The sequence below is a fragment of the Bactrocera tryoni genome, chromosome 3, assembly GCF_016617805.1.
Source record: "Bactrocera tryoni isolate S06 chromosome 3, CSIRO_BtryS06_freeze2, whole genome shotgun sequence".
Lineage (NCBI taxonomy): Eukaryota > Metazoa > Arthropoda > Insecta > Diptera > Tephritidae > Bactrocera > Bactrocera tryoni.
Window position 1 is genome coordinate 64,341,077 of NC_052501.1, and position 24,547 is coordinate 64,365,623.

The 24,547-nt window shown below is 34.9% G+C and overlaps 1 protein-coding gene across 1 annotated transcript in view; it reads right to left on the reverse strand.

The window, feature by feature from the left end:
• Positions 1-3,058, reverse strand: part of LOC120771804 — a 32,153-nt gene extending 29,095 nt beyond the window's left edge. The window contains exon 1 of the mRNA XM_040100007.1: positions 2,489-3,058. The gene's annotated coding sequence lies outside the window, so the exon portion shown is untranslated. The remainder of the gene's footprint in view (positions 1-2,488) is intronic.
• Positions 3,059-24,547: the final 21,489 nt, after the last annotated feature.

Below are 24,547 nucleotides of genomic sequence, written 5' to 3' on the forward strand. Positions count from 1 at the left end.
ACAGACTTCACTTTGGGAAATTATCTAAAAACACCTTAGCATTGCTATTATTATTATTGCTTTGTTATTTTAGTTGACAATACTCATAATAGTTACAGGGTGTTCACAATACAGCAACTTAGCTGAGTTAAACTGTTAAATTCATTTCGATTCAATTAAATACATATGTATGTATGTCTCATTTACGATTTCATTGTTTCCACTGACTCTTCAATAAATAATAGCATGTATTTGGTTTCTACTCATATGCATATGTATTTTACTTTAATGCAGATATGATAAATTTAAGCAAGATATAAATACAAAAACTGTAGAGTGAAAAAACTAAACACATTAGCGCCAAAATAAATTAAAATCAAAAAAGTACCCAACGCAATAAAACGAGAAAATATACATTTTATAAGAAATATATTAGTAGACTGAAAAACAAACAAAATAGTCGAATAAACTACAAAAAACGAGATAACACACTAGCACTCGCTAATCTTCTTTTAAGAAAATAGTCTAAAGTCGAACAAAAAAACTTTAAGTCCACTTGTGTTCCACATTGAAGCGTAGATAAATAAGTAAGCAAAAATAAACTAAACGCAAAAAACAACTAAATAAATATAATGACGTATTTAACACGTCGCGGCGAGCGAGTACCAAAATTTCAGCACCGAAAATATAGCAAAGAAATCGACAAAAAACGAAAATTTAAGCAAAACTGAGTATAAAAAAGAAATACAAAAAAGTCACCATATGAGTTAGTCCCAGATATATAAATATACATTCATTTATATATGTAAATTTGTACAGCAATAATTAAAAATTTCACTGTATAAATATAAGAACGATCACAAATATTCGTTTGGTGATTTTACGAGCCACTGCAATATCAGCAATTGTCACTAAATTAATAGTTAAAAACGCTTTTACTGTGTGCTGTAAGTTAGACACTTCAGCACAGCAACAAAATCGTGAAAAGCACTAGCAAGAGTTGTTTGACTAGAGCGAGTGAGTGGCGTTGACAGCAAATAAAAATAAGAAAAGCTAAACACAATTGTAATAGTCTAACAACTTGAAACACTCGAAGCGCACAGCTAATGGAGCATATAGTGTTAGCAATATTTTTTCCACAATCGAGTACACTTGAGTATGCAATATCTATTTCCTTTATATTTTGCGATTACCGCACTCAAAAACGTGTAATAAATATGAGTAGGTACGTATATATCAAGTGTATCAAAAGGACCGTAGTAACAGCTTAGCATCTCTATTTAAGAACAAAAAAATATTAAAAAAGTATGACGAAACACAGCATGCAAAAGTCACTATTAAACAGCTGGCCTGCTGCTGGCTCAGCAACAACACATACCACAAATAAAAATCTACTGTGTGAATCTTATACACTTGTATGCGAATACAAATTGCACTCGTACGTTGTGCACTGCCCTCTCGGTCATGCAACGCTGTCTGCGCTGGCAGCGTCAACGACTATGCGCTTATTTTAATTGACTTTTTCTGCTTTACAAATAGCAAAATATTTTTTTATTTAACACTAGAGTAATTTGACACACACACACATACACACGTGTAAAAAAAAATCAAGAAAAAAGATGCAAACATATTGCGGTCTATAGCGAGAGAAGCCAAAGCAGCGCCGACGACGTCGAAGCCAGCGTTTTATCGCCGCATTTCGAAAAGGTTAAAAACTTGTTTCGAGACCATATGATGACGTTGGACTGTGACGACGTCTGTCGACAGCCAATAGCGACGGGTAGCGCTGACATCGTCTGCTGCTCGTTTAGATTTTAAATGAATGCCTGCCTGGCTAACTTAAACTGGCTGACTGGCCGCTTGTAGTGTAGACTGTCGGCCTTATAGGCAGACATTCGATTTGAGAGTTGACAACGTTGACTATAAAACATTGTCTTCCAACTGTTGTAATTTTTTCTTTTTATTTTCAGTAACATTGCTTGACAGATTTTTTTCCACCTATTTTTGTTTTTTTTTTTTGTTTTATTTTCCCACATTACTCACTTTATGTATTCCTGTATGCACAACCAGAAATACAGATTTTCACACGCTTCTTGTGTTTTCACTGCGGTGTGCTTTTATTTTTTTTTACTTTAATTGTATGCTAGTTTTTTAGTAAAGCGGATATGCACATAAAATTGTTGAAATTTTATGTGTTGCACTTTGGCATACACGAAAACTCTTGCCTATGGAATTTTACAAAATCAAGCGAAACGATTAATTAAAAAAATTATATTTTTCTGTATTTAAAATTTAGGCACGCAGTTTTCAGCGCTTTTTAGACTTTCTGGTGTTTTCACACGCTCTACTTCACAATGTTTCATACTTTATACACAAAAAAATGTATCGACAATTATGGAATTTCGGCACATACACAACACATGTGATATACATACATACATATTTACATACGCATGTATTATGTTAATAAAACACTTATGATTTTTCGTATTTCGTATTTTTACTTCACCTTTTTCCACTTTAGCACTTATGCTCTGCTTCTTCCGCGATGTTTAGCGAACGATTTCAATTCTAAATGCGCTGACTGCCTCGTCGAACAAAGACTCTGCTTCAGCACACGCACACGGCTGCGTTTGTGTTAGTTAGTATTCCTGCTCAACTTGTATGTATAATGTTTTACTATTGGGGTTTTTTCACTCTTAACTTTATTTTACAATAAATTTTTTGCTTATTGCAGCTTTTATGCAAGCGTTTTGCTTCACAACTTTTGCACTCACTTTACTTCTTGCGTTTTTCATTAAATTTTGTATGTATACTTTGCAGCGATTAAAATTTTCTCATCATAAAGAAATGCATATAAATCGCATACACGCACAAACCAATGCATATACATATGTATTTTACACACGCACACACACACAAACACCGTTTTATTTGTATAATTTAGTTTCACACGCGTAACGCGATTTCATTGCTTTGGCAAATATTTTATGGAAAAAAAAATTCACAATCACTGTATTATTAAATTTAGCGATACTATTTCACTGCCTGCTCCGTTGCTGGCATCCGTTCCAAACGAGTTACGAGGCTAGACTGAGTGCTGAACGAGCGCGCTGAGTGCTACTTGTAGTGGCGTTGACAAGAGAGACAATTTGCCAGCCAGTCTTTGAAGAAGCAAATTGTCAGCACATGCTCACGACCAATGAGGGATCATGTATGGGTGGCGGGGCATTAAAGCGCAGCTGCGGGGAACGCACAAGTACTTGGAGCGCGGCAATATCTCCAAGTTTTTCGCTACCACCCAGTCAATTTTAGTGCGACTGCTCATTAATTTTTTTCCTACTACAACGTTTCATGAGCTACTACAAAATTTGAGCGGCACTTGTGCTCTGCAAAAGCGAAACATTTGCCATAGCCAGGTACTGTGATTGTAAAAAAAGATAAAAAATATTTTCGCGTTTGCGCAATTTGTGTGTTACTATACCGTAAGCTGTGCTAAATTTGCACACAATTCACATAGCCATATTGGGACCAACCAAGGAACCAAGTTTTTTAGTTTTTTTTTTCTAAGAAATACTAGTTTATTATTATTAGTTGGTTAAAGTTTAAGTTAAATACAACACAAATTATTCACAACAAATGCATTCATTTATTTGTCAAAACGTGTCAACTGCTTATTACACAGATATTACACACATGCCACAGACAACATTTCATATTGCTAGTCACTAACATTTCATACTACCAGCAAGTATTTATGTGCGTTCATTAAATTCAGCAAATTACTATTTCAATTAGAATTACAAATTTCTATCAACTAGGCATGGGTTTTTAATATATAAAATAATAAAATTTTATTGCATATTGTATATTTTTAATTTCAATAATACATCTAAACCGGATTTTCGAGATTTTAGCAAGGATAGAATTCATCATCAAACCCCACAATAAAATAAGTGAAAGCCATAATACTTGCCAGCAAAAATTCCGCAATATAACTCTGAAAAATATGAGATCATCGATATTTTTGTATTATATGCATTAGTATAAATAAGAGATACAGTAAGTGTAAAATGAAATATTTTGTATATATGTATGTATGTATCATGCCGTTGCGATAGCTTTACAAATTTGTAGAATTGAAGAGAATTCCACAATTTCAGGTGCATAACTCAAAAATGAGATCATTGCTATTTATGGCGAAAAACAAGCCACTGAATATAGAGCTACACGTAAATATGGTACATACAGTAACCGGTTTGGCGAAATTTCAGTTGCGATAACTTTGAAAGAAGTGTAATAAAAACAGAGTGGAAAAAACAAGAGATTATTGGTTTGATAAATTCCGGATTTGAGCAAGAAACACGAAAATATTTGCGTCGATAGCTATTAAAAATTTCTGGTTTTAATATTTGCTATGCGGATATTTAATTGTTTTTAATCATCCACTGATAGTATTTTTTTTTTAAATCATTGCTCTGACTATTGTAAGCATACAATTGGAATTAAATAAAGAAAAACAATTTATAATTTCCTACGAGAAAAGTACTCGTATACTGCATACTAAACTCAAATATATTAAGTTTAGAGAGTTAGGGCAGAAGAGAGGGAGAGAGAGAGAGAGAGAGAGAAAAAAAAATAGAGGACTCATTTGCTGAGACAAATTTTTCGCTCAGGCTACTGAAAACTGGTCAATAGAGAGGTCCTCTTTTGCAGAAAATACAGAATTACCGGACAATGAATGAATTTTCCAAAAACCTATAGTAGAGGCAAGCGCTTGGGAAAATAGACTTTAGGCCACTACATGAAGTGTGTTTCATTGAGATAAATATTCGAGTATCCTCCAACAAGTTTTATGTATTTGAATTTTAAAGCAATTACAATACTGATAATTTAATTGGTCAATCATTATTACAGTTAAATATAAAATGTGCACACAGCTTTCCAGAATTATATGCTTAAAATATGAATAATTCAAAAAATTAGAATGGAACAATGTTTTAGATACATAAAATGCAGTTGAGGAATTTGAGTAAGTTATATTTTTAGTCAATAATACTAACAAAACAACTGAGTCTATCTATACAAGTATTACATGTGAGCTCATGTTCCGATATCAGCTGTTTTGTGGACCTTGCAATTCCACATACATATATGGTACCTATAGGTAATAATAAAAATGTTGAGCAAAAGCAGCTGTCAAGTGTGTTTAGCATTAATTGCGGCAATTATTAAATAAAAACAGTTTACAGTTATAATTCATACATATAAGAATACTGAAATGGAAAAAACTCTTATATAAATAGTGAACATAAACACAAATAAGAATAGAAACGCATAAGCAAAATAAATACCAAATAAATATGGGGATTAAGATTTCGTTTGTGCTGTAAAATAAAGAAAGTAAAGCTCATTTAATTTAGCAACACCATAAATTTTATCATAATGTTAATATAGCACTTGTTAGTAGCAAAACTTAGGCCGCTCAACGTCGGTACGCGGAGAAGCCCTCATGATCCAGCAAAATTTCCATAGATTTTCACTAAACTTCCTTACTATCGTAAATATAGAGAGGCAGTATAAAGATAACGACTAAAGCCGGTGAATTAAGGCGCGTGGCTGACGAGCACCCAGAACACAAAATAGAGGTACGAAAAAAAAAGAAATTTAACATTACGGGTGCCTCGAATACTCGTATACATATGTTTTTAATAGAGTCTAATTTTTTGAGTTCATTTATATCATAAACTAATTTTATTTTATTTATTTTAATACAGTGTGCTTTTAATCCAGTTTGCCTTGTTTCACCGTTTTTGCAGCTAATTTGGCGCGTTCAAGTCGAATTTGATAAGATAATATACTTATGTATGTGTGTATGCAAAAACCTGTGTTATTTATATGACAATCTGGAGGCGCCATAAAACAAGTGTTTAGCGTCACTAGCACAGCAAATTGTTTGTTTGGCTTTTCTAGACTCTTTTTATGAAGTGTAAGAACGAGCTGAACAAAATAAACAAATAAATAATAAGGTTCAACCGGTTGTGTCTAGCAATTTAATATGCATAATGAATTTTTATAAAATACGGGTCCGGCACTCGAAGTGTAACCAACTTCAGACCGTTCCCGCAGCTGTCGCACTGGAATCAGCCGTTTATAAATTTGCTGGATGACAGTTCGGAGTATTGTTCACAAGTGTACAAAAGCGTTTTGCCAAAAGTGAACGTAAAAAAAAGTGATCAGCGATGAAATTCAAATGTAATAGTGTGATTTCTTTATATTTAGCTGTAAAATCACAGTCAGCAATTGTTCATGAGCTCAAACACCTTAATGTAAATCAAGTTTTAGTTTATCGCACCATCGGTCGTTACAATGATACTGGTGGCATTGCAAAACGCCATGGAGGTGGTCATAAAAAGACTGCAACGTCGCGTGCGATGGTTCGGAAAGTAAAGAAGCGACTTGAGCGAAATCCACGAGGAAGTGCCAATCAAATGACAAAAGAACTGAAAATATCCGACCGCAGCATCCAACGCATATTGAAAAATGAGCTCAAGGTCATGCCTTACAAGTTCCAAAAGGTCCACTTGGCCGAAAGCGGTCAAATTCTGAACATTGTGTTTTCTGACGAAAAAATGTTTCCAATTGAGCAATTCGTAAACTCTCAAAACGATAGGGTTTACTCGACCGACCGTTCATACGAGAATCTAAGTCATCGGTTGGCCACCAAGAGGCAGCACCCGCCACAAATGATGGTTTGGGCCGCTGTCACCGCAGATGGGCGCTCTCCAATTGTTTTCATCTAGCCTGGCGTCAAAGTAAATGCGACATATTATCGGGAAAGTGTTCTGAAGGCTGCTTTGAAACCGTAGGCAAACAAACATTTCGGTCGCAAACATGGACGTTTCAACAAGACTCAGCACCGTCTCACAAAGCGCGAGTGAACCAAGGATGGCTGAAAAACAAAGTTCCGAACTTCATTATGACCACACAATGGCCCTCGAATTCACCAGCTGCGAATCCAATGGATTATTCTCTCTGGGCCATTTTGAAGAGCAAGGTTCGAAGTAAAAAATACACCAGTCTCGAGATGCTGAAGAAAGCCATTGTCCGTGAGTGGGCGGGTACAATACAACAAACATAACACAAGTAAATAACGTTAAGATAATATTAAAGTATTAGGAAATTTGACGAATATTAAAACAAATGCAAAGCACAATATTTAAAATAATACTATTCAACACTAAAAAAAAGAATTTTTATATAAAATGTTCAAGTCCTAAAATATACACTCAGAATAAAAAATTTGTATTGTATGTATTATTTTCTAAAAATTTCTATAAAATAAAGAAAAAGTAGAAAACATATTTCACAAATCCATAAACTTTTCATAAGGATTTAACAAGATTTCCAAAGAAACATTAACTTGAAGAGCATTTGCTCGATCCAGCTGATTAAAATTACTCGTTTTTTTATTCCACAAAAACATTTAATATATGTAGGTACTAAACATGAATTGTTTCCTATGTCATGCAAAGAGTGATCCATTTTGAGATTCCTTACTTTTTTTAAGAAAAAAACACACAAACTTCAAATTTAATGGGGAATGTTTATTACCAGTCGATAGAAGATTCTTTGACATTTATTTTTTGAAGATTATCTCTTTCAAATGTTGGCCGCGGCTACGTCTCAGATGTTCCATCCGTTGAGTCCAATTTTCGATGACTTATTCGAGCAATTCGACTGGTAACAGGTCTGAATCGAAGCAGAATTGTCCGCATAGACTTTAGACTTTACATATCCCCACAGGAAAAAGTCTAACGTTGTGATATCACACGTTCTTGGTGGTTAATTGACCGGCCCAAAACTTGAAAGTATCTGCTCACCAATGTGTTCTATCAATAAATCCATTGCTTGATGCCATGTCTGGGAAGTGGTGCCGACTTGTTGAAAACAAATGTCGCCGAGATCATGACCTACAATTTCAGGCATTAAATAGTTGGTTATCATGGCACGATAAGGGTCTCCATTGACGATTACGTTATCATCGGCGTCATTTTTGAAGAAATGTGGACCGATGATTCCACCGGCTCACAAACCACATTAAACCGTTGTTTTTTCTCGATTAAATAATGACGCTCTTGAATTCTTCAAGTTGCTTTTCGTTTCAAATGCTGGGAAATCCATATTTTTTACGCTTTAAATTTAACATCAGGACGTACAATGCGCCAAGTCGTTTCATACGTCAGTCCGAAGTGCTGCAAACGGCGCCAAATCGACTCTCCATGGTCTTCGTGTACACTCTCAACTACGGCTGCTATATTTTTTTCACTGCATTCTGGACATGGTCTATTCGGTCGAATACTATCCAATAATGAATGCTGGGTCTCAAGATGAGTGGTGGTGTTGCGAATAGTACGCTCAGTAGGCTGATAATATTGACCATAAGTTGAGCGAAGCGTGCGAAACATATTTTTTATATAATTTTCCAATTTGAACGACTTGTAAACTTTGTTCAGGTGTAAGTCTTTCTTTGATGAAGTGCCAAACAATACTGAACAAAGATAACATGACAGCTTGACAAGACTCACGCGTGATCAGTCAAAAAAGGCTATTGAAAAAAGTACCTCTACTTGTATGATCCGTTATATCCGTAATATTCACAGTAAATATAATTTTAGTGACTCAAAAATTATTAAGTCAAACTTCCCATGATTAGCTTGGTTGAGACTCCTGAGCAAGTTTTGCAAATAAACCTCCCGTAACATTTTTATAAAATAATATTTAACCAGTTTGCAGTCTAGTTGGGTATCAAAAAATGCTGGGAGCACTGAGTTCTTATTATTTTTATCTCTATTGATCACCATTATCCAATTGTAGGAAAAATTTCATACGTGGCAAATTACTCCAAAAATATGAACCCCATTATAACATTACTCTCTTATCAGTTATTAGTTCAATTGGTTTCTGTCTACGCGACTATAAATATTATCTGTTATTGCTTTCCGCTAGAAAAAAATTGAGCACTCAGTTTTTGTGAAGGTGAATGGATGTGGAGCTGTAACCAATTGGCAGTGGTAAAAGGAAAGAAGAAATACAATTAATGCTATAACCAAAATCAGATGAACAATCCTTTCATTAACTAGTTTAAATGACGTTAGAAATAAACTAAAAGTAAATTTTTAAAATAAAAGACTATCCATTTTCATTTTTGGCAGTGAAGTGATTTGAGTATTTGTTGGACAGACGTTGGCGTATTGGACTGACGTTCGATACCGATAGCCTCCATTTGTACTCGTATAAACATATTTTTGAATGAAGATAAAGTCATAATTCTCATTCACATACATTTGAAATGTTTTTACTGTTCAACACGGCATTCAAAACGCCACAGTTAGAATCAACATGCCGATTTTATGAAGCGATCACTCCAATTGCGCTTAATTATGCTTTCGTTTGCAAGAAGTTTATAAACAATACTCAAGTTACGCATTTGAAATCTATATTCATGTCGCAGTTTAGCTTGTGATTCATCACTGCTTTCTGTGTTGTGTTTAATTTGCAATTCTATATGGCAAGTTCGAAGAAATAATCAACACAATATGCTGACAAATATGTTTTCAAAATTATGAGCGCTACAACAAATAAACATTTTAAAAAGTTGTTTTCATAAGTTAAGTTATTTTTTAATTAGCAACATTGTAATCATGGATCTTTTCGTTATGTCAGCATTTTAAATTTCTTGAGCAAACATGAACGAAAAGTGAATAAGAAAGCGTGAAGTAAGGATGAAGTCAGGGCACGATAGACCCTAGATCGCGGTGCATTACCTCGTTAATAATCTAATCTAATCTAAGGATGAAGTCCATCATATTTTGTTATGATTGTTATAGCAGCTACTAATAGATAATCTGTCTATTGCAAAGTAATTAATAACTAATCATTTAACCAACGGGCATTTATCTCTAAATATACCTACAAATGTAAAAAATCATCAATATCTGCACGTAATATCCAATCGACAACTTTTTAATTCTGATAAGTAAAAGTTCATTTAAAATTGATCGATTGAACCGACGAACGTTCGATTGATCAAAAGAACCAAATCATTTCGTTATACTTGTATGAAAAGAGTTAGAACTTGCATTCGGTAGTTGGGGCTAAATATAAGCAGACGCGACTGAAATTCATAAATTCTCGGAGAATAAAATTATAAGCATATATGTACATATGTTTGTACTATATTCACATGCTTTTTTTTGTATTAAATTATTACTTAATAATTGGGTAAATATCAGTTCGACAGCTGCGTGTTAAGAAAAGTGTCGTACAGCAGTTGAAAGAAACATCATTTTTTTGGTGTTTCAAGTCGTCAGAACTGTATTTCTTCTTCTAGTTATACTCGCTAACATACATATGTATGTATTGTTCCAAAATGTAATAACAAATTGCTGCTGGCAGGGCTGAAGAGAGAAAACCGGAGTCGATTGTAATGAATTGTTGCAGGGCTCGGGAGGAGATATCCACGATTATCTCCTCTCTACTTCACTGGCTGCTACTATTGCGAAAGTTAATACAAAATATGTATGTATATGTGCATAAAATATACTTATATATTTCCAAGAAAGTCGATTTAGAAACTACAAAGGCAAAGTAAGTACTTGCATTTATTATTACCGGTTTTTTGTTTAGAAAATATAAACACAAGTGAGTTTTAATAAGAAAACTAATATAAATTTTACTTAACCGACTATAAAACGTGTTCTTATCTACATTTCAATCACTTAGTCGTGCATATGATGAAATGTTATTTATGAGTAAATGTCATTTAAGCACATCTACTGAAATATAATGCGTAAATTGTGGTTATTCCAGGGAAAATCTGTCAACCCCAATGGATTAAGAGTATTATTTGTAGTCATAGAGAGAATGTTTTTCACTTAGTGATCTCATATATACCTATATATATGTATACAAGGTACTTTCCAAAGTAAACAGGACATTTTGAATCTAGCTCCCCCTGATGGCGCCATCTATATGTCGACTAGCGCGTTAGAATCTGCTATCTTTATCGATTGTCCAGTGAGAATTTCATAATATTTCATCGATTGGAAGTGAAGTTATTGCGTTTTAAGTGTCAGTATGTTTATGTCATCGGTGCGAAAATGAGCTTCGAACAAAGAGCCAGCATTATATTTTGTTCTAAAATAGGTAAACTTTTACCGAAACGTTTTAATTGATGACACAAGTTTATGGCGATGATTGCATTTCCCGGAGCAGAGTGGTCGAGTGGTTTCAACGTTTTCAAAGTGGTCGTGAGGACATAAATGACGATCAACATGTGGGCCATCGAAACTGTGCGTGAATTCATCAAAAATCAGTCCAAATCATCATTAAAATTCATGGAAATGGAATTGAACATCTCCAAAACATCGATGTATCGCATTTTGACAGAACATTTGGGCTTACGAAAGGGGTGTGCACGGTTTGTTCCGCACAAATTGACTGACGACCAAAAATTGCTCAGAATCCGTCTCATCGATCGACGCTTGTGACCGAGTATTTGACCAAAAATCACATTTTAACCGTTAATCACTCCCCGTATTCACCTGATATGGCACCGTGCGACTTCTTCCTTTAAGGAAAAATGCATTTGCCATGAAAGGAAAGCGTTATGCAGACTTAGAGACCATTCAGAAGCCTTCACCCGCATACTGGCGGCCATACCGGTCAATGAGCTGAAACACTCCTTCAACATTCTTTTGGATCGTGCAAAAATCTGTATTGAAGCAGAAGGAGACTATTTTGAATAAAATAAATTGATTTTATTTATATTTTTGAATAAATGTATATTTCTAATATTAAAGATATTTTCATAAACTCCATGAACTTTTCGATGGATGGCACAATTTAATGGGATCCACTAGTAAGTTTCCAAATTTTGATCAGATCCTAAGTTGCCTAATATTTATACGTCGCTCACAGACTCAGCCTTTTCCGCAACCAAAATGCGGATGCGGCTTTAGCAAGTAGTAGCCATGTACTGGCGAGAGAAGTACGGATTGAATTCAAAGAGAACTTACATCGACAACTTTGACTTCATACCGGATCACTTTGCAGAAGCTGTATTGATGAAGATGAGGTGGAAACAACTCAACACTTTCTTATTGACTGTCCCACGTTCGGAAGGTCAAGTCTTAAACTCTTGGGAACGCATACCTTCAGACATCACACTGAACTGGCGGGAGTTGAAATAAAACGCCTATGCAAATTTGTATTGGCTACTAAGCGTTTTGTCAATCTATAAGTCCGTACACAGGAGTTCTTCTTCTCTATGGCGTCACAAAGGACTACATATCGTCACCTAAAATACAATATAACGTGTCATCAAAAATTTCGAAATTGAGTATCTTATTGATTACGATTCACTACTTCAAATTACATTCATAATATGACATTTGTCTAACATTTTTAGGTTCTGCGCTGAAATAATGGGTTGTCAAAAAAGTCTTGCGGTATTTTTATTGATTTTTTTTTTTATTGAAATTGAAATGAATTTTTGATGACTCATGCCCAGCTCTTGACCGATGCTACAGCTGCTACTATGCCGGTCTCTTTCGACGAATTCAGCGATTTTATCGCAATTTTCGACGACAGGCCTACCGGAGCGTGACACATCTTCGACACCTCTACACCAGAACGAAAACGTTGAAACCATCGTTGTGCGGTGGAAATGGAAACTGTATCGGGTCCATAAACTGCACAAATTTTATTGGCGGCTTGAGATGCATTTTTGCCTTTATCGTAGTAGTACTGTAAAATATGCCGTATTTTCTCTTTATTTTGCTCCATGTTTGCGACGCTATAACTCACGAACGACTTAAAAGAAACGACAATCAATCAAACGCTTGTTAGCGCGTGAAACGAGCTTTCCAAAAAGGTATAGCATGACCCGATGCGACGAATAAAACTAGAACTACGCGCTTTCAGGGCCAACTAGCGAAAATACCGCAAGACTTTTTTGACAACCTATTATAAACCAGTTTTAACGAACAAAAAATTTTTTTTTCACTTTTGTTCCATTTTATTTCGTGTTTTATTCACGCCATTGTAAATTTTCGAAAATGCTGTTACGTTATTTTGCATTTAAGGTGACGATATAAGTACTTATGTACATCTTTACATCGATGATTTGGTGTCTGATGATTATAATTCAGGCAGGCAGACGGTACTGTTTGGAGTCAATGAAGATTTACTTGTTTTTATAAAGCTCCCATGTGAAGACTCTCTTAGCTACTTTCTTTATCAAAAACAGAGGTTGATTAGAATTATGTCAACAAACTAACAGCGCAGTAATTAATAGTCTTTGAGGGTCGTAGACATAGCACAAGTTCGGCTTGACCCTCTTCGTTCGAGTTCTAGAAAAGATTAACAGACATCTTGCTTCTTCGAGCCACCAGCTTAAAATTTCTATAAATACAAGTGGAAAAGAAGCAGCAAACGTTCGTAATATAAGGTCTTTACTTTATACATACAAGTATGCGTGTAACTGTCTATAAACTGTAGAATCAGGAAAGAAAACCAGAAGCTCAATTGGAACGAAATATGATCAAACATCTTTCAACGTCCATAAAAAAAGCGGTAACATGTAATAAAATACAACGAAGGGTAAAATAAAGCGAGAAATGAATGAAAAACCATCGTTGAAAGGGAATAACTGGAAATATGTACTTGCATACAGTTATAGGTAAAATAATAGCGCCACATTTTATTAGAGTAAATATCATTAACTTATTTGTGATCCGTGGAAAAAAGAAAATATGGTTAAGTCGGACGGAAGCAAAATAAATTTGGTGAAAAATTATGGAAAAAGAATAGTAAGAAATCTGTTAAATTTGCTTTACAGACCGCGATATGCCACTAAAACGTGTATGTAAGTGCAGTAGGTTGGGTTTTGGTGTGGCGGTATACAGTATTTCCTGGTCTGGCGTTGTTTCAAAATTTTATATTAAGGAAAATATGAACAAACCCCTTTACGTCCAAATACTTAAGGATAGCATAATATTCCTCTTACTGACTGGAAAATGTCTTTAAAATAGGCATATCTGCAAGAAAATGACCATAAACAGACCTGAGATTTGGCAAAACAATTATTTTCGGACAAAAGAGTTTAATTTGTGGATTGGATTGTGCGATCTTCTGACGAAAATCAAGAAGCATAAGAACTAAAAAATATACCTGGAATATGGGAAAAAAATAGAGTCAGCAAAATACTCGTTATCAAAAAAGGGATGTTGCGATTTAGTAGATTCTATGGTATGTCCAAATGCTGCATAGACGTATTGATAATATACTATATTAATTCTAAAAACTATTTCAAACATGATTCTTAGTTTAAGGAGGTATTCTAATATGTGTATAAGAGGATTTTTCAAAATTCAAATTATTTTCGCAGATATAGGCATTTTTCTGACCCGGCATCCAAACTGGTTGGGGCGGAACTAATCGAACAAAATACTTTACGCGAAACTTCAAACGCGTTTTTCTCAAAACTGACTTTTTCGGACCGATACCCACAATTTCTCAGGTACTACTGGACCGATTTACTTGAAATTTTTATAGAGTCTTCTTTATAGGCTTGTCTATGGTTGGAACTAGCCCCAACCCCAATTTTTTATTTTTATTATTTTTAAAAAATTCGAAATAGTCAGAAAAAGTGATCCAAAAAAACTTTTTTTCAGTCAGTCGCCATTTTGTGAAAAAAATTTTTTCCCACTTTTCCGTAGTTCCGGCCATTGCGACATTATTCTAGATTCATAATCTTTTTTTTAGGTTCCAGATAACTAGGAGGGTTGAAATCATGGGTATGGTCACGTGGAAATTATTAGAGACCCCCCACTTCGTCAGCTCATAATTTTTGAAATTTTTTACTTTTTTTAGTTTTTAATCTTTTTCTGTACTCTTCTAAAATTAACAAATAACTAATAAAAAATGGATAATAAAAATATTAATTACCTTTTTTTACGACATTTTAAAAATTACCTGAAATTCATGCTTCTAGACCAGAATACCCCCTTAAAAACTCCTTTGGGTTCGACTATATTTTTATGCGCAATCAAATTTTAATGAGAACAATATTTTTAAGTACAATCTAAGATTTTTTTCACGTTTGTAATGAAGACTGAGATAAAATATACACAATTTTATTGGAATCTATAAACTCTGACCCTATTAGTTTGTCCATAACTGTATGGCAAATAAAAAGTGACTGCGGCATAAGCAAAGAAAAATGTTAGCTAACACATCCAGGCAATTTGATGAGCTCCACAAAAGTACACAAAGTCCGGGACAAAATGTTAGCAGATGTTGCTATTGGCGGCAGTTACACACGCAGTAGAGTTGCTGCTGCGTTGAACTGCGTCACCTACAATCCTAATACAAAGTCGCACACATGCGCCAATAAAATTTTGCGGTGTCAAATGCGTCACACGGCTAAAAGGACTTGTGGAGCACCGGCCCAGTGTTGATGACGAAAAAATTGCTGCTCGTAAAGCGGGTGCATCTAAACATTATATGTATATACATACATACAACGAAGCGGCTTTTGCATAGAGCTCAGCCTGTTAGCTGTAAGTTGTGTGGTTTCACATGTTTGAGTTGAATGGAAGACCATTATGAATATGCGCAGCCATGCAAAAACAACTACAAATATGTAGACATAGGAGGAATGAAACTACACTCGACACCAACACAATTGCCAGCAATTTTTTCTCTTCTGATACATACATACATACATTTACATATTTGAATACAAATCTTACTTACTTATATAGCACCACTGTGTACAAGAGATGCCACTCTCTATGTGGGCGTGTGTTGGGTTCAAGTAGCTTTTTCTTCGCTTTCATTGTTTGCAGCTGTCAGACAGCACACATGCCATGGCTTCGGGCGTCATTCTATCAATAGTTACAATGTACCATTCTTATGTGGATGTAACGTTGAATGAAATAGAATAGCCGCGTGGCACAAGAAGTCAAAAGGCATGTCGGCATATTTGAAATTGCTAGCAAGCTTTTATTTCATTTCGACACAAGCAATGTCGTTATGACAATTGTAATAAGCTTTGAATGTTCTAAGGGCAATTTTCTGCTTTTTCTGTCAAAATGCTTTGTTATATGCCTTGCTTTCACATACGAAAGTAGATTCATCGAAAAATTCCTCTATAGCTGAAGACACCCACATTTGTAAGTATATACAACATTATATTGTATTATATTTAAATATGTAGATACACATGTACATATGTATATAATATGAAATACGTATATAAAAATAAAAATTTGAAAAATAAACAAGAAAAAAACGATACCTTCGGTTATACCGAAGCTATAATACGCTTCACAAATACAAAAGATTCCTTACAAGCATTTTGATCGGTCAGTTGGCATGGCAGCTACAGCTATAGAGACCCGCTCTGAACAATTTTTTTTGGAGATTATACAGCCGCTTAAGACAATAATCCAAGACAAATTTTGGAATATATCTCGTCAAATAACGGTTGATCCAAATAAATGTACGTTTTTCAATAGCCGTTTTTTCACAGATCACGCGTGAATCGTGGCAATCTGTCATGTTATTTCTGTTCAGTATTGTTTGGCATTTCATCATTGAAAGACTTATGTCTAAACAACGTTTACAAATCGTTCAACTTTATTACGAAAATTCTCGTTCTGTAAAGAATTTGTTTCGAGCGCTCAATTTATTGGATAATATTCGACCGAATAGATCACGTCCACCATGCAAAGAAAATAAAGCAGTCGTAGCTGAGAGTATACATGAAGACCGTGGAGAGTCGGTTCGGCGCCGTTTGCAGCAGCTCGGACTAACATATGGAACGACTTGACGCATTTTACGTCGAAATGTTAAACTGAAAGCGTAAACTATAATTTGTGTGAGAACTGATGCCTCGACCTTCCCGAGTGACATCGTTTCGCTCTATGGACTCTTGAAAAGTTCCACTTTGATGAGCTGATAATGTCACGTTTTGGGCCGGTCGATTGGCCACCAAGATCTTGTGATATCACACCGTTAGACTTTTTTCTGTGGGGATATGTAAAGTCTAAGGCCTATGTGGACAACCCCGCTTCGATGGAGGCCTTGTCGTTCCCCAGTTATCAGTTGAAATGCTCGCACGAGTCATCGAAAATTTAACTCAATGGATGGGTCATCTGAGCCATAGCCGCGGCCAACATTTGTTCAGTTTGTATACCAGCTATATGCTATAGTAGTCCGATATGTAGAATTTATTTCTTATAAAAAAGTTATGCATTCAAGGCTTTGATTTTGAACTTTTAATTTGTATGTTAGCTGTACGCTAGAGTGGTCCGATATCGGCGGTGCCGACAAAATTCCAGATCGATACCAATCAATCGGTTACAAAACACCGATATCTGAAAAACAGTGGTACTGGTTCGCGTATTTACTTACAGGCTGACGGACTTGGCTTAATCGACTCAGCTTGTCCCGCTGAGCTTTTGTGAATATATTTTTAAGAGTCTCCGACGTTTCTTTCTGGGTGTTACAAATTTCATCGTAAATTTAACACACGCTGCTCAGAGTATAGAAAATGGAATTCAACTACGTGTCTCACTGTTTCATATCAAATCTGATAGTTGCCACCAATACGAAACAATCTTAATTGTGTCATACTTTCAGCAACTGCATTTTATGTACGACTGCAAATAAGCTTAAAATTGCACGCGAAGTCATACGAATTGTGATACAGGGTGGCGCACAAATCGTGCTACAAAAACGAACCATCATAACATGTTTTCAGTATGAGTAATCGACTTACTTTTTTTTATTGTTCAAATTTTTTAAAAATTAATGTTTGTGGTACCGAAAAAAGTGTCTCGATAGTGCAGCGGTACACGGAATTTTGGCGTCACTCTCCCGAGTAGATGGACCATTATGAGGTTAGTAAACATGTTTGCCGAATCTGAAAGTAGCGCAAAAAGACCGTACCATCAAGTTTCGTATGTCCGTGTTCAAGATACAATCGCGCCTATTGCAACGTCAATTCATGCAAATTCTAAGAGTTTCGACTCGCAACTTATCAGCACAACTCGGAGTTAGGAGACGATCATTACAACGCATAATTCGTGATGACTTAAACCTATTTCCGTACAAAGTTCAAATAAAAAGCCTGTAAAACCCTCCAGATTTGCCCATTCGCATGGCAACTCGCCAAAAAATGACTGAAATGGTTGAAGAAGACATCATAAAACATGATAAATTGCATGTTTATGTCTGATGAGGCTCATTTTGATTTAATTGGAGATGTAAACAAGCAAAATTGCCATATATGGAGTAAATCAAATCCAGAAATAATCCACGAGATGAAACTTCACCTAAAACGAGTCACTGTGTGGTGCGCAATTTTATGCAGGTTTATTGTCGGGCCATACTTCTTTGAAGAAAACGGTTTAGCAATAGCGTTTGGTTCCTGTAAGATGGATGCAACTGACCGGTTATTGCAAAGCTCCAAAGAAATTTTGAAAATAAATTAATATCAAGAAACTCGACTTTCCGCTGGCCCATAAAGTCACCTGACCTGACTACATCAGACTTTTTTATGGGGTTATGTCAAGTAAAAGTTGTACAAAACAAAAACCCAGAAACCGACTGAACTGAAGCAGTCCATTAAATTGAAAATAGAGCCAATCCGGACTTCAATCCTTCAGGCCGCAATGATTATTTTTTTAATTCGGTTTCACATATCCTGAAGTCATTTATGTTTGTAATTTGGTACAGAGGGTCGTGATAAAAAAAATGTTGATAAAGTGGTCTTCTAATAAGTTTAATGTACATATCTCTCAAACCGTTCAAGATAAAATAACCAAATTCGTTCAAGATAAATCTTGAACCTCTACCCACAGGATGAAAATGAGTGAAATCGCATCCCGCTCATTCCTCATATAACGGTACTGTTAAAAATTACTAAAAGTGCGATAAATCAAATTCCATCTGATTCTTTCCTCTTCAAGTAAAAATCAAGAAGCAATCAATATAACAGCATAAAACTTTGCACAAATAATGCTTTTAGGGTATGCCACCATGTGACCAAAAGTTCAAATCCAACAAAACCTTTTTAAGCCCCTAGGTACCGAACATTTGGACCCTAATGTGTGAGATACAAAATTGAAATACAGGGATAATTCTTCCAACAATGGTATGTCTGTGTGTCAAAAATGGGTTGAATTGGGTCAATACTTTCCTTAGCTTCCCAATATATCTGATACAACGATTTTCGAACTTCCAAGTGACTTTTTACCGCATATATCGGCCAACATGTGAGTTATCTAAAAGTAAATGAGAGAGCGTGTTTTACCTTTAACGGTGTATCTTTGTGTTAAAAATAGATAAAATTGAGCGAAAACTTGACCTAGCTCTCCTATAACCAACATATAACATCCGGGTGACTTTACTTTATTTTATTAGTATGTCATATTAATGGTATGTAGTATTGCCAAAAACAAATAATATTGAGATTATACTACCCCCAACTCCCATATACTAAATATGGAAAATTTGGTATACAATAGAAAAAAAAAGAAAAATATAATGCATTGATTAAAAAAATTTATTACTAAAGTTTTTGTAGCACGATTCGTGCGTCACCCTGTACTATCACTTGATGCATTACCATTTTATTTTAAAAATGTATATAATGACGCATGTAGCCTCGACAGACTTTTAATGGAAACTCAGTATTTAAATAATGAAAATCCTTTATCGATTTCCTTCGCCAAGACAAAAAAAAAACTAAATAAGTAATGGTGTCATAAGTTGGCGTGTTGAAATGTCGAAAGTTTTTACTATGCACACCTAGTGTACCTAGACTATAACTCACAGAAAAATGTATAGGCAGGCAGACGCAAAGAGTGCCTATGAATTATTGAGAAGAATTTGTGACAGTGCAGGTAGTTTTCTAAATGATAGCTGTTTTGAAATTGATATGGGCTAAACACGAGAAATGTACATGAATTTTCTGGCATGTAATAGCGATTGAACTCGTGACGTCAGTTGTCAATGGCGGCAGAAAATATACAGAGGTCGTTGCTATAATGTATTTCATAGTTCTACATCATTATAGTATTATTATAACTAATTAGCCGATTTTTTCGCTGAAAATAGAGTTTTTTCCTTCAAGGTGTTTAAAAAAATGGAAAATTGGATTTTCGCCTGATTCGGATGGTTGTTGATGGTTGTTTATTTTTAACAGCTGTTTCCCAGAAAACTAGTTTTCGCACGTTAACTCCCTTTTCGTAGACCAGGTCACATATTATCATTAGAACAAATTAGCCGATTTTTTCGCTAAAAATCGAGTTTTTTCCTTCAAGGTGTTTTAAAAAAATGGAAAATTGGATTTTCGCCTTACGGCTTTAATCTACTAATCACAATGTCTTGCATAGTCAGTTTTCGTGTTTTTGTTTATTATGTATTGCTTCCATACCTTTTTATAGCAAACAGAAATGTCAAAATCAGGCAACTTTTATATTTAATGTACTTTCTACGTTCTTCTACTATTTTTTATAAAAACAATCGCAACATTTGAGCTTTAATTTCAGTAAATCCACAAACTGCAAAAAACAAAAAAATACTCAATCCGTTTGCTGTGTTTATATTGAGAGTAAAAAATAAAAAATTAAACGCTCCAACTCAGAGCCACTGCCAAGGTTTTTATAAAAGTCGATGCAAAAAAGTGCAAAGAATAATAAGCACGAAACACATAAACCAATACAAAAGTGCAAGCATGCCTGCGAACTGCCGACGTGTGCGAAGTTGTTGCTCATACCGCCCGTGGTACCCATACAGAGTACATGTTATGCTTCTGCTCTATGCAAATATATTGTTTAGCAGAGAGAAGATGAAAATAGTAGTTTGGATTAAAAACTAAGAAAAGCGCTGCACTAACAATGTAAAAGGCTTTAGTGATTTAATGAAATGCAGTGAGGCATTTACACACACATATATATATTCTCTTGTATATATGTACATACATACATACTTGCATTCATAGTTTGCACGAGATCTGCATGGCTCTATATCATTAAAATGTAAAAATATGTAAGCTGCATTAAACAAGCTTACGTTACTGCTTTGCATAGCGCTTATAGCGGTAGTTTTATGCAGAACAGTATTATAGCGTTCGGGGAAAAACTAGAAAAGACATTTGCAAAGCAGTCTGATTGTGAGAAACAACTTCAATTGAAATGTAATAATATGTAAGAGTTTTTGTTTTGGAGAATAATAGTTTTTTTGTGGATGAAAGCTTTAACAGGAAGTAGAGCGCAAGAATGCTTTAAAACAATAGACAACAAACGCTAAGATACAGCTCTTTAACAAAAATTTTATATTACTTAATTTATGGTGAGATCATGTATTCCTAAACAACATATATGAGATGGAAACAAAGGGTTTTTTGGATCATTCTTTCAAGTTTATAACATTGAATACAATTCCCCTGGCAACCTGTTGCTACAGAGTATAATTAATAGTTTTTTTGCGCCTAAATGTTGTACGTAAAACTAAGCGAGATAGATATAGGGTTATATATTAGGTTGGAAAATACCTCTCTTCCGCCTTTTTGTCTTTTGAATTTCGAGGCTATGTATAAAACGCTATAGATCACGTATCTGGCAATACTATACTAAAATATCGGTTAATGTGTGAGATATGCAATTAAAATTCAGACAGAATCCTTTCCTGACTATAGTAAATATGTGTAACAAAATTCGGTTGAATTGGAATAATACTTCCCTGAGCCCCCATACACCTAATATAACGATTTTCGAAGTTTCAAGTGACTTTATAACGCATATATCAGGGAAAATGAGCGAAATGATTTAAATTAAAACAAGAAAAAACGTTAACTTCGGCTGCACCGAAGTTAATATACCCTTCACAGGTGCATTTCTTTTAGTAACTATGTGTTCAGTTTGTATGGTAGCTATATGCTATAGTTAACCGATCTGAACAATTTCTTAGGAGATTACATTGTTGGCTTAGAAAACAATTTGTACCAAATTTGGTGAAGATACATTGTCAAATGTGAAAGTTTTCCATACAAGAACTTGATTCCGATCGTTCAGGTTATATGGCAGCTATATGTTATAGTGGTCCGATATCGGCCGTTCCGACAAATGAGCAGCTTTTTGAAGAGAAAATGACGTTTGCAAAATTTCAAAACGATATCTTAAAAACTGAGGGACTAGTTCGTATATATACAGACGGAAATCGACTTAGCTCAACATACTGATCATTTATATATGTATATACTTTATGGGGTCTCCGACGCTTCTTTCTAGGTGTTACAAACATCGTGATAAACTTAATATACCCTCTTCAGGGTATAATGAGAGAGAGTGTTTTAGTGTTGACCGTGTATCTTTGTGTTAAAAATTAATAAAATTGGACGAAAGCTTGACGGGATTTTCGAACATCCGGCTGATTTTGCTCAATATGATTGATGATTGTATTTGAGGCACTTTAATGAAACGCAGGGAAAATTTTTTTTGGTATGTGGCACGATAATAGTTAATAATGGATTGTCAAAAAAGTCTTGCGGTATTTTTATTGAATTTTTTTTTATTGAAATTGAAATGAATTTTTGATGACTCATGTCCAGCTCTTGACCGATGCTACGGCTGCTACTATTCCGGTCTCTTTCGACCAATTCAGCGATTTTATCGCAATTTTAGACGACAGACCTTCCGAAGCGTGGCGCATCTTCGACCACCTATACACCAGAACGAAAACGTTGAAACCATCGTTGTGCGGTGGAAATGGAAACTGTATCGAGTCCATAAACTGCACAAATTTTATTGGCGGCTTGAGATTCATTTTTGCCTTTATCGTAGTAGTACTGTAAAATATGCCGTATTTTCTCTTTATTTTGCTCCATGTTTGCGACGCTATAACTCACGAACGACTTTAAAGAAACGACAATCAATCGTGTTAGCGCGTGAAATGAGCTTTCCAAAAAGGTATAGCATGACCCGATGCGACGAATAAAACTAGAACTACGCGCTTTCAGGGCCAACTTGCGAAAATACCGCAAGACTTTTTTGACAACCAATATATACATACACATAAGAGAGTCCTAGGAACAAAGAGTTTTTTGGAGCATTCCTAGTTTATAGGAGGGTTGCCTCTTTATATTTCTACTGGACCAATTGTAGAAGTAATTTCGACACTCCGATTGAGGTATGCGTTCTGAATGCATCAACCTACTCTTCAGGTGTCGAAAAACGTTGACTTCCTAGTTTATCTTTAACGTACGGAAATATAAAGTTCATCTGGAAACACTAATATAGTCGACTGCTGTATACTTTCGGGCTTGTACGCGTAAAGCCACAATTCGTCATCTGTCACACTGTCATACCTGTAAACGTGTTTCGAAGCACTGCTATCATATTATCTCGAACAATCGACACGAGCCTTTTTTGAGCGTTTGACAAATTGTGGTCGATCCAACGTGAACAAATTGCTTTTACAGTCCAATGTATATACAATGTTGGATATCATCATCGTCAAAAAATGAATGAAGGTTATCAATGCACTGATGCTAAGTTAATCAGCGTCAGAAGTTGTAAAAAAATATCTGCACAAAAAAGTTCGCGATTTAATTTCATTTTTGGTCGAAATGAATATTTTAACTTACTGTATACAACACAAATAGCGTTCATAGTATGTATAGTTCTCAGTGGCGTAGCTACAACTTCGGGCGCCCGGGGCCAAGGATGTTCTGCCGCCCCCCTTTATCTACCTATGTACCTACAAGTTTCATGAGGTGGTTCGACAAAAGTGAATTTTTCCAAAATATATTCGATATTAAGTATATAAAATTTAGGAACTAGAAGCCACGCAAATTCTGAAGTCTCACAATACGGTTTTTGAGGAAATTAATAGTAAATTTATTATTCGCCCGATATTTTGTAGACTTTTGACACAATTTGCAGGAATTTGTTACATTCAAAGCATAGGGTAACTGTGAGAGTGACACGTCGCTAGACAAAGCTAGAAAAGTGCATCTTTAAGTTCCATCACTATTTTTAAGAAAGATATAAACCAAAAGATATATAAGACAAATTCAAAGACTGAAGAGTATTCGAGTAAAAATTAATATTTTTCATTGTTATTCAGATTATTACATTGTGAGTCACTGATAGTTCTGAGTATATATAGCATCAAAAATGTTATACTTTGCGATAATGTTGTGAGTGGTTAGATGGCAACACTAAGGTTGCCAAATCCCGATACATAAAAGACCTCTTATGTAACATTGAATACAACTTTTAAAATAGGTCGGTATTGAGAGCACCCACTTTTCGGATCTTTATTGAGATGTTATAACATAACAATATCAATCTGATTTTTGTATGATTTTTTGTATGAAATAATTAAAGCTCGAATCTGAACTATGTATATGTAGATTATCCCTCAGATTTCTGAGATTTCATAATTTCGTAAAGAAAATTATTTTTTTATGTTTTAACCCAACAGCTAA